The sequence below is a fragment of the Lasioglossum baleicum genome, chromosome 9 (genome assembly GCF_051020765.1).
Source record: "Lasioglossum baleicum chromosome 9, iyLasBale1, whole genome shotgun sequence".
Taxonomy (NCBI): Eukaryota; Metazoa; Arthropoda; class Insecta; order Hymenoptera; family Halictidae; genus Lasioglossum; species Lasioglossum baleicum.
Window position 1 is genome coordinate 9,765,302 of NC_134937.1, and position 18,588 is coordinate 9,783,889.

At 43.0% G+C, this 18,588-nt stretch overlaps 4 non-coding genes across 4 annotated transcripts; all 4 read right to left on the reverse strand.

The window, feature by feature from the left end:
* Positions 1-8,427: 8,427 nt before the first annotated feature.
* LOC143212484 (5S ribosomal RNA) lies at positions 8,428-8,548 on the reverse strand. Its single transcript, XR_013009709.1, has one exon. It is a non-coding gene; the product is annotated as a 5S ribosomal RNA (ribosomal RNA).
* A 341-nt stretch (positions 8,549-8,889) lies between these two features.
* On the reverse strand, positions 8,890-9,010 carry LOC143212498 (5S ribosomal RNA). The gene has a single exon (XR_013009716.1). It is a non-coding gene; the product is annotated as a 5S ribosomal RNA (ribosomal RNA).
* A 6,902-nt stretch (positions 9,011-15,912) lies between these two features.
* Positions 15,913-16,033, reverse strand: LOC143212496 (5S ribosomal RNA). Its single transcript, XR_013009714.1, has one exon. It is a non-coding gene; the product is annotated as a 5S ribosomal RNA (ribosomal RNA).
* A 718-nt stretch (positions 16,034-16,751) lies between these two features.
* On the reverse strand, positions 16,752-16,872 carry LOC143212499 (5S ribosomal RNA). The gene has a single exon (XR_013009717.1). It is a non-coding gene; the product is annotated as a 5S ribosomal RNA (ribosomal RNA).
* Between the last annotated feature and the right edge of the window lie 1,716 nt (positions 16,873-18,588).

Here is an 18,588-nt window from a genome sequence, read left to right on the forward strand (position 1 = left end):
CAAAACACTTTTCATAGGCCGATTTTGGAATCGCCTTCAGCTCCTTCTGCGAGTTCTCCTTTATCGCCTCAATCGTCTCAAAACGCTTCCCGCGAAGTGGTAACTTGAGTCGTGGCAACAGGAAAAAGTCATACGGGGCCATTTCAGGTGAATACGGAGCTTGCGGAACGGTATTAACGTTGTTTTTGGTTAAATAGTCGCGTAGTTGGAAACACAAAATTTTAGGCAGAGTACACCAAACAATGACTTGTTTACAAAGCTATTACGCACAAACTATCTGACGGACGGCGCTTAAAAGTGACATGTAAACAACTGGCAGATGTACCAACTTGGAAAAAAATTATTTTGACAATATTTCAAACGCGGTTCGTTTAAATGAGAAATTCCGGATACTTTTTCATCACAAGGTAACTCAGATTCTAATCCTAACGAACTTCAAATCGGCGAGATTATAATTCCGCAGTTCACATGAATCTCTGTATGCGTCTCACGAACCTAATCCCAACCAACGCCGAATCAATGAGGCCATAAGTTTTCGAAAAGTTCAACAAAAATTACATTCAGTTTTATGTATTTTCTGAGGTAAAGAGCAGAATGTATGTAAATATGTAAATGTTTTTTACGAATATCTCGGAAACTGAACGACGGGATATGTGTAGGAAGAAGTTGTTCATAATGTTAACATTATGACAACATATTTCAAGGGCAACGCGATCGAAGCTGGTTCCCCTTTTGCCAATATTTACCATATGTATTGTATGAAGACCATACAAAATAAATTATAAAACATTTCAGTCGGTGTTAGCGTCCGGCAGGTCTAGTGTTACTACATTAGAGAGTGGCAAAGATGGAGTATCAATTAGGGAACTTTTCTACCTCACAGTATTTCAGAAAAAGCGGCTTTAAAGTTTAAATATCTCGAGATGGCCAACAACTTCGCCCTATGGAGAGGTTCAATCGACTACCGCTCGATGGTCCGAGTTCGAATACCGGGTTAGAGCTCGACATTTTTTTCTTTTCGTCACTTCCGTTCAATTTGTAAATGATTCAAGGAATTTAAATTATTCGATTTATTCAGACGATTGAATAGGAATTTGTAATTTTATCGTCTAGATCCGGGTGGCACTGCGAACCGAAACGGATAGAGGAGTTAATCTCGAGTTTACTTATTCCCTCGTGAAAACCAATGGCTCTCTATGGAAACGGCCGCGTGTATACGCGCGGTTCTAATGCCTCTTATGCGGGTCTCATTGTGCAGCGACGATCTCTTGTTGCCTGTGGAACGTGGAATCGTTGCGGAACAAAGATCGTCTATTGGCTTGTATCGTCGTCGCCCTACTATATCGTCGGGTGAACGATAGATGAGCGGATAGCCGGAAAAAATATTTAATGTACCGCGAGAATGCTCACTAATCCATTGTCTCTTTGTGATTCTGTGTTAGAATCCTTACTGTCGAGCCGCAACTTCGTTACGCCATATTTACCGCGAGCGCGCACGCTGTCGACCGAGAAAATAGGCATCGACAACCACATTGTCCGCAAGCATTGCCAACTTGTTCAAAGATCTCACGTGAAACGGTGCTTTAACACTTCGCTGCCGCGTAAATTCGGGATTTATTGTGCTGGCGATTATTTAACACTAGGTTTACGAGACCCGACGGATTCTAATATTCTTAATTTGCGATAATTACGATTGTAAAGATGAGGAATTATTTACCAAAATTGCTTGGAGTATACGCACATGAAATTAAACCTGCGTAATCACAGGACATTTGAACTCTTAGCAATTTATAGAATACAGAAGAATTCGATAATTTCAAAGGGTTAGAAATTTACGAACATTTCATATCGGCTTCTCGTTCGAACACACCGTAGAAGGAAACGATTTCGTCGGGCGATTTCCATAATTTCGCAGCGTCGACGCAGATCGCATGCATTATCGGTGACGACGGAAGCATTAGGCACCGCGGGCAGAACTACGTTCGTTATGGAATCCGCCGTGAATTCTAGCGGACAGGAATTAGAATGAAATTATAAAGCGGTGGGTGGCAAAAGAAGACAGTAGGGCGGTAGGGTGAGCGGTGGGAACGGAGAGAGGTCGTGGGCGTAACTCGTGATAATTTGCATGGAAATTTTTATCGGCACGGCCAAAGAGGCAATATCCGGCAGACGCATTTAAGATCTGAGTCCGGATAATAATAGCCACAGAAATGGCATCGTAATGCCTGAATGGGTGACACGGGTACCTAAGGTTCTCCTATACAGGGTGATTCAGATCGTAGGGGAAAAAACTTTGGATTACCCAGGAAATCGTTCTCGGAAACCGTGAAAACCTGTGTCGCGAGAATACACTTCCCAGCGAAATCCTGTTCCGGATACTAGCTCAACTTTTCGTGAAGTCATTTTCGAGAAATTTACACGGAGCAGAAGATTAATATCTTCTCTCTACATTTAATGACAACATAGCCTATCGATAAATCTCACCCTCCTAAAATCTTTCAAACTTTACTAACTTGTTTTTGTTAGAAATGCACAAAATCCGCACTCTTTTAATGAGAAATGTATTGTGGCTGCTACGTCGAGTAAAATAATCTCCATTCTGAATCACCCTGTATACGCGTTATATTTTCACGTAGCTATCGCGTCGGTAGTGCATCAGAGGGATGGGGTTGGTGCACGCCGGAAACGAACCCACCCATATCGTGCTCCGGCCACGCTGAAGGAGAAAAAAAATGACAACGCCACCCCCTTGCTGCGCGTCGTTCAATTATATATAGTCTTTTCTTTCGCCCTTGCTCGCTTGTTCTTTATCGTCGTCTTATGTTAATATTACTATTCCTCGCAGAGAACGCCGTTCGCGATATCCATTCCCTCCTTTTTTTAAGAGTCTTTAACGTCTCGGTTGCGGTTAAGAGCTCGTTCCTCGAGCTGTGTTTCGTTGTCGGGGGGTTGCGGAGATACTCTGGATGTGATGGATCCTCTATTACTCGATCGGAAGGAATTAAAATTTTTTAAATTTCTGTGTGTGTGTGTGTGTGTGTACTTAATGGGGGGAGACATTGTGGAGCTCTACTACGTGAATTTCATTATAAACGACCAAGAAGCTCTGATCATAGTGGTTGTGAAAAATGGTAACGCAAGGGGTTTGTGTCGTTCAGAATAAAATTCATCTAGTAGAACTCTAAAATATCTCCCCATTAAGTACAGAAATTTCGATATAAAATGCAATTTAAAATTCAATGCAAAGTATAAGAAGTTCCGATCATAGTGGTTGTGATAAATGGTAACGCAAGCGGTTTGTGTCGTTCAAATTAGAATGTCTCCCCATTAATTACAGAAATTTCAATATAAAATGCAATTTAAAATTCAATACAAAGTATAAGAAGTTCCGATCATAGTGGTTGTGAAGAAATGGCGACGCAAGGGGCTGAAGTATAATTTTTAGGAGTTGTGAGCATGTGAAAGTTTGTTCAGAGAATTCTTTCGCAGCCGAATTCGCCGGAAGGTGGAGTATGGATTCGGGACAAAAGGGCGTGTGGGCGGGTAACCATGACTTTTCAATTAACCGGACAATACTCGTTAGCCGAGATTATTATGGTAATACCGTGTACGCTCTCCACATCGTCACTCTGTATTCATCGAATCGCGCGGGGAAACCAAAACGTCCGCCAGTCAGTTAAGCCGAGTATTGTTTCGAACAAACACGCGCGGCGGCCGCAACGAAACGGCGACGGGGCTCGAGGGGGTTGGACGGGGGTGGACGCCCCCCCTAATCCTTGCGGCCTATCGAAAATCCATGATCGAAATATATCTACTCTGTCAAACGCATGCGTACCTAGATCGGGCTACCCTTTCGTCCGACAAGGATTTTTACGGCTTTCAATCCTGTCAGAATGAAGGACGTGTCGCCTCTGGATTTGCCATCGAAATCTTTGTTATGTACTTTGCCATAAATCAGGATGCGCTTCAACCCCGACGCTCGGTTATCATCCGATCAAATCACGGAATATCAATGTTCGCCGTTATTCCCACCGCGTCTCTGCGCGTCTTCCCGAATAATTCCTGAAAATATTGATCTCTGCTCGCGGCCGGAGAAAATGCTTGTTACGCGAAGACAGAATGTCGATTCCGTGGAATGTCAGAAGCCGACGTCGAGTTTTTTTCTCATATCTCTTTAGTATAACATTAATTCTTCATATAAACAGACTGTTTAAGTAATTTATTATTTTAATTTCTCTTTTCAACGACCTCCATCTATTGTCTTCATCCCTTCAGCTCTTCGCCATTCTCACTGTTTGTGATCTTCAATGAAATATATTTCACCTAAGATTCCTTTGTTCTGGGTATACAGAAATTATATCAATGCCAGAAAAAGCTCAACAATTGTTTTTCATTGCGAATTATTCTACTCGTCCAGCGGTGCTCTTAAAAAATTATGATAAAGTTTTTTCGTTATCAAACTGATTTTATTTGTATTATACAGTAGGACCTCGATTAATCGAAACCACGTATATTTCACGTGCAAAGAAATAATTTCCAACGGCGGATACGAAGATTTTTTACTGTATCATGAACATTTATTACGAAAAACAGTTTCTTACGTCGAAGAATGAAACTTGAAGATCCGCAATCTGTCCGATAACTGTCGAGTCCACCGCACGCCCTGAAAATCTGCAGATGAGAGCCAAGGACCAAACGGAAATGCGAAGTCGAAAGTATATCAGGAAGGATAGGGGTGAGGGCGCATAATGTTGCGTTCTCCTCGTTTCACGGTTGAGATTTCAGCATGGTTTTCATCCCCCGTGTGCGGGTCACGTGCCGTTAGGTAGTGCCAAAGATGGGAGAACTATCGTCAGCGGTCGGTAACGTGGGATTACCGTGGCCAATAATTTCGCGGGGTCGAATTTGTTTGATATACTATATCTATTGTGCGTGATCCATAGAAAGAGGCTTCCCACTCCGTATTGTGGTCAGGAACATCGGGGGGGGTTCGAAACGGAGACGGCGATATCGCGAGAGGAGAAGGGTCGCTGGAGGGAGACCGAGAAACAACGCAAAAGGGTGGTTTCGCCCGGACTCACAAGTGGCAGCTTTTAATCTCTTCCTGGGATAACTCGACTCGAGCCTGAATTGTGCCTCGTTACCAGCGGTTTAATTGCTTGTTAATGGATAATCGAAGTGTTTCACGACCCGCCGTACGGGAGCCATTGACCATCGCTACCGGAAACGCTCCGGCTTGCCAGCGTTTTGCAACTTTTTCATTCGCGGTTGCACGGATCGCTTTCAGCGGGCACGAAATGTTCACAGATATTATTTCCTTTTATTTCATTGAAACCTTCTGAGAGTTTCCAGTCTGAGGGTAAACGCACCAATAGTTGAACAGTTAAGAAAAATTCTCTGCGTGAATCATAATAAATGCCTTTTATGTTTTATTAAATGAAGACCAATTTTTTGTAGACATTTTTGTAAATTCAATAATTGTGTCGGAAGTTGACCATCCTTGAAAACGAGAAAACTACTAATTGACCATACGTTATTTCGTATGGTTGACGGAAAAAGGTGAAGTCAAATTTTTAATTGCTTTTTTTTCTATGTACGTGCACCAATTACGCCGAGATGGATGGACCAATCGGAACGAAACCTTCTACATTCTGTAGGGTATGTCTCCCGATTGGTCCCTTGAAAACAAATTTTGCATTTTTTCATTCTCTGCGGTTTTTATTGCAAATAACCAATAAGACCGAAAAAATAGAAATTATTTCATACTTCTTAGTGCATTTTTTCGAAGTCGGTTTAATAAATGAACAGCTGTAAAACAAAAAGTACAACAGGATTGATAGTATAAATTATTTTAACAGAAGAGTTGCAAAGGGTGGTGCGGTCTTCAAACTGTCTGTTACAACGACAACAAACGAGTGATATTAAAAAAGATTACGTACGTAAGAAGTTGAAAAAACTGCGGGAAGATCTGAATAAAAAATGTCGTGGCCAGACAAAAATAATCCAGTTGACAGGTTTTTGAAAAAGCAGCGCTTGTAGTTTCGACCAGGATAAGAAGATTATACCGGCCGTCGATGAAACCCATTAGCCGCACTGTCGTTTAGGAATAGAAAAAGAGAAATACGAGGTAACCAGTATCCTTGTCGATCACCGATGTCCGTCTCTCTCCCGGTCTCTCTCTCGTTCTGTCGTATCTCCTTCCTTCTCGCAACAAGAGCGGTCCTCGATCATCCCCTATCTCTCGTCAATGCGTGCCCGGGGACTTCCGCGATTTCTGAATAGAAATCTCCATGGTGGCTGACAATGCAATACGTGGACAATTGCATAGTCTAATGGATCTCTGCCCTCACATCATCGTAACTTATACGTACGTGTCGTTCGGTGAAAACGATATCGACAAACGTCCATTCCGCGTGTCTTCCCGCCGTTCGCAAAACACGAGATCGACATTCTCTCTATGGCGGACGTGTCTTTCCGCTGTCATCGTACTCTACCACGTCTCTCCCGTTCTTCTTCCTTGTGCCGTCGCTTCGTCCCGCCGAAAAAACGAAAAATAGCTGCCCTCTCTCTCTCTCGCTCTCTTTCCCTTCCCCGAGCTAGCTGGTCGGTTGAAAACGATCCTGTCGCGTCTGAGTGGCCGCCTGTTCCCAAGTGAAAATTATCCCTAGCTGGTTTAGGCCGTCGCGGTATCGTCGCGTGCATCAATCAATACGATGCGTTCCGCGCCGAGCGAATAAATTAATTAGGTCGTACCGTTCTCTCGCGTCTGCGGGATGAGACATGATCATCTCGATACCGATTCGATTAACCCCTTACCTTATAATAACCAGTCTGTCTCCTGCTGCAGGCTACCGACACCATTCCACGCTAGTAAAGCTGTAAAATTTTTCAACTTTTATCTTAGCCCACCGAGTTCTGGAACCGCGCATAATTCCGCGCATTGGAGTTCAATTTGGAATCTCCAGATTACCACATACGAATTTTAGAAAAGTCTCCTGACATTTGCCCTGTTACGAGGAACTTGTTGAAACAAAGCAGTTCCGGAGAAAGCTCGAAATCCAAGAATTGCTGCGGTGTCGTATCCCTGCTTGTGTAGTTCTTTATTCGCCGTTTTCATTGACAATAAAGTTTAGTGTAAAGTTACCTGTTACGCTGGGCTGTGTCTTTTAATTAGAGAAGAACTGCACTTTAATGATATCCTTCAACATAACTAGCTAAATGAAATGGTTAATCTAAAATTATGACAATAAATAGTAGCCTCCGCTTTCGATGCTAGGTAGGTTTCGTGTAAACAGACTTCTGATGGTTAGAGTTGTCAATGAATGTGTGATCGGTAGGAAGAACTCCGGTTGGCAGGACCATTAATCGTCGAGGGGGTCGACCGGTTAACGAATTACATAAGGAAGATTTAGTGGGCCCGTTGAAAGGGTATAAAGAAGAATCGGAATGAACTTGTTCAGTGGGTTCTATGTGGCGTAGGCGGTGCTCGGTTCTTCTCCGTCCTTCTCGCACCAGCAAAAACTCCGCGAGACCCTCGACAATTTTGCGTATATACTTCGCGTACTTTGCCGTGTCTCCTCGGTTCGTGGGAGGAAGAAAGAGTAAGGGTGGGCTGAGAGAGGAGAACAGGAAGGAAGGGACGAGGGAAAAAGAGGGCGAGATAGAGAGAGAAGGACAGAAACTCTCTCGGTGGCTCTCGTTTCGTGGTTGGACGCGAAGGAGGAACGCGAAGATGGTCCGGGCAGTTACGGCATTATATACCTAACAGGAAGAGAGACAAAGCGAACAAAACACTGTCGGGGCGTCGCTCCGCAAACACAGCGCCCCGGAGGGACACGGTGGGGGTGAACTAAAACTTGGAACAAAAGTCCTCACTTTTGTTCCCTCGAAAGTTTTTCGAATTATGGCCGCGGCGCAGCGAGAAAGACGGGGGAAAGGAGGACGCCAACCTAGGAGAAGAGGACCCTCTGTGATTTATATCTTCGCCAAGGTTTCGGAATTATTAAACTTTCCGGGGCACGCCGGAAGAAAAGGAGACGAAGGAAAGATGGTCACGGCGGACGAGTTCTCCCCGGAGAGCTTGTACTGTAATTAAGCCGTTTTCTAATGAAGATTGATAGTTCAATTAGCACCGCGCCATCCCGACCTGTGTCTCTTCCTTTATTTAGAGCCGCGCGAGCCGACTTGGCACCGGCCGTTTGTAGCTTTATGCATTTCTTCGATCCGGACGTCCGCGACGCATTTATAATGCGAATAATAATACTTCAGTGGAATTATATGTGTTCTAAAAAACCGCTGAATTACTTCCGACGAAAATATTATAATGGTGACTCCGTGCACACTTCGATTTAAATTAGATTTAAATTAAAATGTCTGCTAAACTAATCACATTTTGACATGAATATTGTAATTAGAAATAAAAAAAAGAGCCAACAGCACGTGGTGTTCCCAGGCGGTCACCCATCCAAGTACTGACCACGCTCAACGCTGTTTAACTTCGATGATCGGACGAGAATCGGTTTTTTTGCAGCGTGATATGACCGTTGGCGATATTAGTGTATCAATAATTGAACGACGTTCAACTAATAGGATTTCTTGTCGTACCTGCAACAATCTTCTAACAAACAGTTCAATCTCACACGTCTAGGTTATCATAAAAGCAATAATCAACCAGCACAATTCAAGAATACAGAAATAAACTACAGAGAGTGTACTGTGTTTTGGTGGTAGATAATTCTACGAAGAGAGAACAAACAGCGTCCTGAGCTGCGGATAAAATGTAAATAGTGATAAATATGATTTGATATACGATGCAACGAATAAAAAAATATGCTTTAGTGCAAAAGAACTATAGATAGGAATATTTGCAACTAGGAATAAAAAAGAGAGAGCCAACAGCACGTGGTGTTCCCAGGCGGTCACCCATCCAAGTACTGACCACGCTCAACGCTGTTTAACTTCGATGATCGGACGAGAATCGGTTTTTTTGCAGCGTGATATGACCGTTGACGAAAGAACAAATTCGGAACTGAATGATATAGAGTATTCTTAAAATACTGCGATTCTAATTCAGTGGTTCTTAATCTTTTTGAAGCCAGGAAACACTTTCGATTATATGAATTTTGAGATTATATGATTATATGAAAAATTCGCGGAACACCAGAATTAATGATCCAGAAAACAAACAAAAACATCACACGTAGAAATAAATATATTTTAGAAAATATATTACTAAATGTATCTAATATATTTCGCGGAATTTCGCGGGACACTTGCAAAAAGCTCGCGGAACACCGGTTAAGAACCAGTGTGTGTTTTAATTCTTCGTTATTCCAAAATCTATCGGTTCCCCATTCAATGATATTTTCTATTGGATTATGGGATAGTTAAATAAACACTGTTCCAACTATACTGAATATGCTTCATTTCTCGGCTTGGAAAGAACGTCTATACTCGAAGATCTCCTACAAGGAACTGAACTGCAGGTCAAAAAGAAAGCTGATGGACAGCATTTAATTTATGGCCTGGAAGGTTCGAGAATTTTCAACACATCTGGCATTTCTTCTACTATCCTGGTTTAGAATAAGGTATGTTAGAACGTCAGGTCATTTTTGTGAACTGATCGATACATTTAGTTTAGAATGTTCATTTCTCTAGCACGAATAGCAAATCATCAAGTTTTGGCATAGTAATATACAGACAGTCCATGACTCTCTTCTGCTAAATTGTCCTGACGTTTCATAAAGTGCCGACGTTGCATTTAACAGAACATTTTATATATGTATATATATTTATATTATATATATACATGTACATTAGATATTTGTCCAGCACGAAAGCACTTGATCAAGCCGGATCAAAGTGATCCGGTATTCGTCGATCGGGGATTAAAGACCATCGCGCGCCACGGCGAACCACTTGAAGTAGGGTAAACCACTCGAGCGAGCCACGAAATCTCTCCGTTTACAAGATCCGAGATCTAAATTACGTCTTGACGCGAAACTGATTTTGGGAAGGCTTCCCCGAACCTCCTTAGAGCCGGGATTCCCCGGGTGGGCATTGTGCCCTCCCGATTCGCCGTATCCTTTCTCTGTCAATCAGGAGCGGTGGTTCAACAATGGCCGCGGCGGCGACACATTGTGTAATTCGAAATGAATACGTGGCTAGGCCTCCGGGTATAATTGTTTCACGACAGGTCCCCGTGTACCATGGGCCGTGGGCATTAACGTAAGAACGGACTGCGCCGGTTTCCAGCTTCCGAACAATGAAGGCCACCGGTGCGCGTGGTATGGATATCTCGTTACACCGTAATCGAGGAATAATCGATCGCAAAGTTGTAGCACAAGGCAAATTGCTGGGCGTGGTGAGAACGATCCAGGAAACTCGAGAGGGCGAAAGACAAGGGCGAGCCCGAACGAGGAAATCCGAGATTTTTCTTCCTTTCCTCTCGCGGCACCCTCTCTCTGCCCCCGTTCCCTCTGTCTCTTTATTTCTCTCTTTTTCTTTCTGTCTCTGCCCCCCTTGGCACTCCTAAACGTCCTTTATTTTTCGTGGCCATGTAAAAAGGTTTTATTCAGAGCCGTGTTCACCCTCGATCAAGCTGGACGCGCGTGCGCCCGTCTGTCTTTGCTACCATCGGGACGTAACAAAGATTCACTTCACGAACACACGGATCCTTGAATTGGGTTAATTAGGGGACCGAACATCTCTCTGTTCGCCTCGTCTTCCTTTTTCTACCCCGAACCGTTCTTCCGCAAAAGCTGTAGCAGTTTCTCCGTGTCGGGAATGGAGGTCGATCGTATTAGGTTCTCGTCGATCAGCAACGAAAGATACGTGAGAAAGGTTGTTCTTTTCGAGAAATTAGGTCGACGGTGTGCTAAGCTTTTCTCCTATTGTGTCCTAATTGATTCCCCTATTCGATAGATATTTCCTGCGGTTTGGTTCTATTTGTCGTGAGAGAGCCACGCGATAAAACGTTGATCTCTTTATAGCAGTCTAAAAGCGACTATTCTAGACTACTTTGTAAAACTAGCGTGAATGTATCTATCCAAATTTTTAATAAATTAAAGATATTAGAACCTGTCGTTTTGACAAGCCCCATGAACTTAGTGTTAAACAGAAGAGTGTATAAAATCAATTTTACGCGTGACGATGTTGAACAGTCCAATTTGTATTTAAAATTTAGCTCCAGTGAAAATCTGTTGGACAAACGAGCCTGTGGGGATGTAAGTATCGATCAGCTCGTTAATTCGTCGTTAAGAGGATCGAGGTTATCCTCGTGGGCCAAAAAAAAAATGGCCACCGCAATTGAATCCTCCCGACGGAAAGAATACTCGTAACAAATCCTCGAAGCTTGGATAATAGGCGAACGTTTCTCGTGGGATCGAATCGAGCATAGTCGTCTATACAAACATTGGTCGGGGCAGAGAAAAATAAATGGTAACGGATAATCGGAAGTGGAAGAAGTGCCCGAAGCGTGGCTTTGCGCGATCCGTATGTGGTTATCGAGCGAGAATGGACGCGTTGTACTGGATCGGGCCGCACAATGAATCCGATCGGTGAAAGGGTTTTGCAATCGTACCCACGATTACCGGGCGTGTATCTGCGGGGGATACAGGTAGGTACGTTTAGGCTCACGGCTCCTTTTCATAAGTGCCATTATAAGTGCCATTTGAGCATGCCTACACCCGCTTTGTCCGCGGACCTCAAACTAGTCATTGTCCTCTCGTTATTGTTTGAAAGGACACGGGATGACAACCGGCGACGGTTAAAAACCATTCCCCGCTTCCACCCACGCCCCGTACACACTAATGCGCCGATTTTTAGAACGTGGCAACCGTTCGATCGTTTCGCCAATTAGACATTGTTTTAGCTGGGCGCGGAGCACAAAACGAGACACCATTGTCACCTGGAAGTATCGAAAACCGGCCGAGGAGACTTCCTCTTGTCTCCAAAGTAAATTAACTCTCATATTTTTCTTTAGATGATCATGATATACACTACCGCTCATAAGTGTTTAGGCACTCCTCTTTCATGATAACTTTTTTAACATTGGACCATTTTTTGGGAAGCTAGAGCAATTAGTTTACTACAGGATGTGAAAAGAAATTTTTTCAAAAACTGCAGTAGATCGGAATTGTAGAAAGAAATACTGAAAGTTGCATTTTCAACTTTTTTATGTGGGCCTATATTGAAAATTTAAAAAGTACGTTTCGTAGATCTGTGCCAGTTAAACATATTCTTCACAATTTTTCACGATTTTCTGCCTGTAACTGCAATAAATCTAAGGATTCTTACATCTTTCAATGCTTGTCGTTTTTGTGTATATAATTGACACAGATCTAGGAAATGTACTTTCCAAATTTTCAATATAAGCCCACATAAAAAAGTTGCAAAATGCAACTTTTAGTATTTTTTCTACAATTCCGAGCAATTGCAATTTTTGCAAAAATTTCTTTTTACATCCAGTAGTAAACTAATTGCTCTAGCTTCCCAAGAAAGTTCAAATCGCATGGTCCAATACTACAAAAGTTATCATGAAAGAGGAGTGCCTAACCCTTACACGTTTATCGCAGAGAAATCTTTCTGTTTCCAAAATAGTGAACGTAAACTGCAATTACTTTCTCACTTAACGATCATTTAGGTGTTAAATAATTAGTAGACTGCGGATCTTTATGCATTTATAGCAAAATTGAGTAGATAAAATTCAAAATTGTTGGAAAATTTAAAAAATTCAAGATGTCAATATATAATTTCTCCTCTATTCAAATCATTAAAGGAAGAAATAACATTCAGTTTAGTTTCTATTCCTCGCAATCGATGCAGACAATCTTTATTTTGCATAAAGATCCGCAGTTTAATAATTATAATCATCACAACATTGGACGGATCGTGACTATTTTTATTCATTCATCCACTGTATTTCACAAGAAGACGGAACATGAAAATTAAGAATTTAGAAGCAGTAAAACGACGAGACTACCGGTTTTCGAGGCGTGTGGCGATGCGTGTAGCCGCGATAGCGCGAAATTAAAATAAGAAAGAGCGAATAATTGTCTAGAGTTTAGGACACCGAGGCGCTCGAGCCGCCATTGCAGCGGCGGCTGGTCACAAATCACAAAAGGGATCAGTGTACGCATCGAGGCTCGTTAAAAACTGACTGTGTGAGAGACTCGCACGACGATCGGGGACCCATCGTGGCAAGGATACGCGTCCTGCAAAACCGACAAAAGGGTGGAACGGTGTACAATGGTCCCCGGATAACCATCTAGTAAACTCTTTCCGGATTAATTGATCATTTGGAGCAGAAGATCAGAAAGACGAGCGCGGCGGGTCAACAGATATGAAATAATTTACCGTGTTCGACCACCTGGGCACACACATGGAAATCGGGCAACCCCCGCTTCTTTCCTCGGTTTCTGTTCCCCGTTCTGTCTCTTTTCAGTCTCTCCATTGTCTCGTGTAATCTACACACAACCCGACCCCCGATTATTATACTAATATCGTCGCGGTGTGTTCATCGCGGCGCATCGCTCTGTCGAGAAAGGGGTTTTTCTTGTTCCGAGTATAATTGTTCGGAGCCGATCTCCCGGGCAAAGGAGGCGATACGGTCTCCGGGTTGGTTTTTCACCTCATTTCAAGCGACCCGCGCGATCAAACGAGACCCTCTTCTTATCCGTGGATCTTCCCGCACGGTTCGGTGACTTTTCCGGCGAGGAATTGCGGCCACGGGACATCGGTGCCCATATACCTTGTCGTACTCGCTCGAATGTACAGTAAAGTTCGATTCGAGTTGGGTAGAGTTCAATTCGAAAATTGTCAAAGGGTCGTCCAAAGAAAAACGCGCCACAAACTATTCGGAAATTTTCCAAGCTGTTCTTTTTAAATTAAAACTATGGTGAAACGTACCTCGTACTGACTCTGAGGAATATTTAGAAATTGATTAGAGAAGGCTAGATTATTCAGTGTACCATGTGTTCTCATGCATTGTGTTCGCTTTCTAGAATTTGAAGATAGCTATAAGAGAAAATAAAATTAAGAGATCATTATAACAGCTGTAAGATCATACAGAAGGAAACTGACAATCCATCCTCCCGAAGGGTTGAACGGGTCTCGCGTCCGCGTTTCAATCCTTTGAACGCAACCGCCGCGCCGCCGACAAACTATCAAAACTCCAGCTCGCCTCGACCATCGTTCACCGGAACAATGCGACCTCCTCGTAAACAGTGGGAGGCAGGGTGGCGCTAGGTGCGATCTCGAGCGAATAAACGCGGGGGATGAGGTGGGGGTGGAGGCAGACCAGGACGGGGCTAGAGTGCAAGGGGGGTCCACAGGGTGTAGAGGCTCTCCCCGTCCAGGATTCTATAATCCGTACCATCTTTATCGTCAAATTCTGTACTCGTGGACCGATGCCTCGATTGCGCAATCAAGATGGCATCGAGAAAGGCATCTCTCGCCTTCGACTCAAACTACCAACAAGTATTTCAATATCCGCTCCAATATATTCCCATCGACCCTATAAACGTGTGTGCAGTTATATTGGATTCCCTTCCACCGTTGCTTCCTATCTTCCTCTCCCCCTCTTTCCTCCCCCCCCTCTCTGGTTCTCTCCCTCTTTCGCTCGCTCTTTCCCCTTCTGCCATCTTATTCTCTCCGTCTTTCTCTCTGCACCCCTCTCTGCGATTCGTTCCCGTTCGCGTCGGTTTTGCCTCCCTTCCTTCGGGGTAGATGTACCGGCCTGAACCAATCGGCCCTCGACACACGGACGAGCACCCGGGGGAAAACCTGCCACCTCCCCCTGCGGTGTGTGGAACGCGCGTGTGTGCATATCCACCCCGAAGGAAACCGCATTTAAACGTGTTTGGTAACCCTGTAAAAGATTCTCCGTCCCCGCGTTCCTCGCCGCGAAGAATGGGGGATGCGGCCGCGATCCCGGGGGATGTGTGACCGACATGACACCGGATATAAGCGTTCCACCGGGACACTGATCGTCATCGGCAGCCTTTTAATTTTCCGCTTATTGCCGGTTCATCCCGGAGGCCGCGCTATCTGATCCACCACTCCACCGCGACTCCATCGAATTTCAACAATGAACTAGCTGAAGAAGTTCACGTTAGACGACCTTCATGCAAAATCAACATTTTCTACATCAATTTCAAGTCACAATTTATATTTCAATCGGACGGATTCTTGTTTTCGTCGTTGCGCAACACGCAGATGCTGCAAAGATCGCTTTTATTTCTTCTCGAGTTCCTCCATTCAGGAATATCGACAGGATACAAAATGTTATTAGATAGCGCACAACGGCCCGGAGGATGATATCCTTTGTAGGAAACGGAAATTTCTTTTCAGCGCAAATTGAATGGAAGATTTCCGTGCTTCGGGGCATTGAATTGCGTGCCGGATCAATGGGGGCTCTCGATGAAATATTAATTAGAAAAGAACAGAAACGCGCGGAGAGGTCGAAGATGCAACAGAATGTTCCACCATTTTCCCCGTTCACCGTGGGTCGAAAACTTGTTCGTAAAAGGTACACTTAATGAAATGCTAATTCTTTCGACGTCATTTCGAAGAGATTATTTTTCTCGTAGATTTCTGACTACTATTTATGATCACGAAAGGTTGTACAGTTTAACATACTATATCATTCAACGGTAATAGTAATTTCAATTGTTAACTACCAAGTCAGTCACAGTAGTGTAATCGAATATTTAGTATATTACTGTATAAAAGATTTTTAAACTTTCTTTTGACACAGCAGAATTATACAAAATCGTGTCAATAGGCTTCCGGTGGATAAAATGTAAATAGTGATAAATATGATTTGATATACGATGCAACGAATAAAAAAATATGCTTTAGTGCAAAAGAACTATAGATAGGAATATTTGCAACTAGGAATAAAAAAGAGAGAGCCAACAGCACGCGGTGTTCCCAGGCGGTCACCCATCCAAGTACTGACCACGCTCAACGCTGTTTAACTTCGATGATCGGACGAGAATCGGTTTTTTTGCAGCGTGATATGACCGTTGGCGATATTAGTGTATCAATAATTGAATGACGTTCAACTAATAGGATTTCTTGTCGTACCTGCAACAATCTTCTAACAAACAGTTCAATCTCACACGTCTGGGTTATCATAAAAGCAATAATCAACCAGCACAATTCAAGAATACAGAAATAAACTATAGAGAGTGTACTGTGTTTTCGTAGTAGATAATTCTACGAAGAACAAACAGCGTCCTGAGCTGCAGTAGCAGGCCAGTCCTCTAGCTTGCGACGCAGTATTGGGAAGGGTCTAATTTATGACACTCTCAAGGGTCTACCATACTTACCCGTCCCGAGTCCCATGGTGTCGAAAGCCACGTGAAGCTAATTTGCGGATGTCTCTCCACTTACAGTACTTCCTTGTCCAAAAAATGTTTCCGCAGACGAAGATCAATGTACCGTTCCTTCAGATTTCACGAATATGCACTCCAAACCTTGTTGAAAGAAATGAACGCTCTGAAACTGAAACAATTTCATAATACTAACACAATTTTAATACTGGATATAAACAAAAAAGAGGCTCTCTTCCAAAAAATGTTTCCGCAGACGAAGATCAATGTATCCTCTCTTCACATTTCACGAATATGTACACCAAACCCTGTTGAAAGAAATGAGAGAGAAAGAGAATACCGCTCTGAAATGTAAAAAGTTTCACAATACTTACATAATTTTAATACTGGATAGAAATAAAAAGAAAAAAAGAGTGCCAACAGCACGTGGTGTTCCCAGGCGGTCACCCATCCAAGTACTGACCACGCTCAACGCTGTTTAACTTCGATGATCGGACGAGAATCGGTTTTTTTGCAGCGTGATATGACCGTTGACGAAAGAACAAATTCGGAACTGAATGATATAGAGTATTCTTAAAATACTGCGATTCTAATTCAGTGGTTCTTAATCTTTTTGAAGCCAGGAAACACTTTCGATTATATGAATTTTGAGATTATATGATTATATGAAAAATTCGTGGAACACCAGAATTAATGATCCAGAAAACAAACAAAAACATCACGCGTAGAAATAAATATATTGTAGAAAATATATTATTAAATGTATCTAATATATTTCGCGGAATTTCGCGGAACACTTGCAAAAAGCTCGCGGAACACCGGTTAAGAACCAGTGTGTGTGTTCTAATTCTTCATTATTCCAAAATCTATCGGTTCCCCATTCAACGATATCTTCTATTGGATTATGGGATAGTTAAATAAACACTGTTCCAACTATACTGAATATGCTTCATTTACCGGCTCGGAAAGAACGTCTTCACTCGAAGATCTCCTACAAGGAACTGAACTGCAGGTCAAAAAGGAAAGCTGATGGACACTTAACTTTCAAGGAGCATTTAATTTATGGCCTTGAAGGTTCGAGGATTTTCAACACCATCAGGTCATTTTTGTGAACTGATCGATACATACATATAGTTTAGAATGTTTATTTTCTCATCGCGCGCATCTTTAATTAATTCACTAAGTTCAGATTTTCCTTAAATGTTGCAGGGAAAAACGCCGCATATCACAATTTCAAAAAATTTGTGTTTATGCATTACTTGAGCTTTTCCAGGTAAAAAGTCGTGAGAACAAATTCGAAAGACTCAAGAAAATAATGCAATTTAACCGATGTCCTATGTCAAAGCATGAGCGATCAAAACTTTAAACGGCAATATCTCGAAATTGAAAGTATACGAACAGCAGAATTTTCATTGGATGGCGAGTTCCAGCAGATGAATCGAAAGCTGAATATTGAACAAGAGCCAGGGATTTGTAAAACCATACCTGGACACCTTGCACTATCAAAGAGCCAGGTAACTATAAAAAATTGCATTCGACTACCCGCCTACAGTGTGAGCCGTACACAAAGCAATTTACGTCCGCGCAACAGCCAGATCATTTTTTGACCTGCTGAACTAAAATCACGTATACCAAGTTGACATTATCGATAGGAGCGTGTGCATATATTTCTATTGTACACATGTGCGAATGGTTTCGTTCCATGAATAAATGATAAAATGATATCACGTCGGCCGGGCGTTCGACACGTGACAACAGAGCTTACACGTCCGAAAACATTTTCTTTTTGCCATTCGACACGGGAATATTTGAATATCGTCGATGGTTCCATTACGACAGATGGCCGGACTCATTATTCGGTGAAATCGAGCTCGTCGAAAATTTATGCACACTCTCGCGCGCCGCGCGCAAAATCATTTCCAAAATTCACGGGGTCGCTCTGCTCGGCTAATTTTCGGTATGCACAGGCGCGCACACGTGTCGCGTGTGCGTGCGTTTAATATTATACAGCACACCAACACGACCGAGGGATTGAACGTACGCGCACACGGGCTACGGGGACGCGTGTTGGTGAGGGAAAACGCGAAGCGCGCTCGCGCGCCCCGGCGAAACATGTGCAGAGCTACACGAACAGGAAAGGTGTATTGAATCGACGAGTATCATGCAGCTGACAGCTAGAGCTAATTGAATCTTGACTCTATCTATCTGTCGACTCGAGCTGAGACTTGACTACCGCCGCGAATTGCATTTC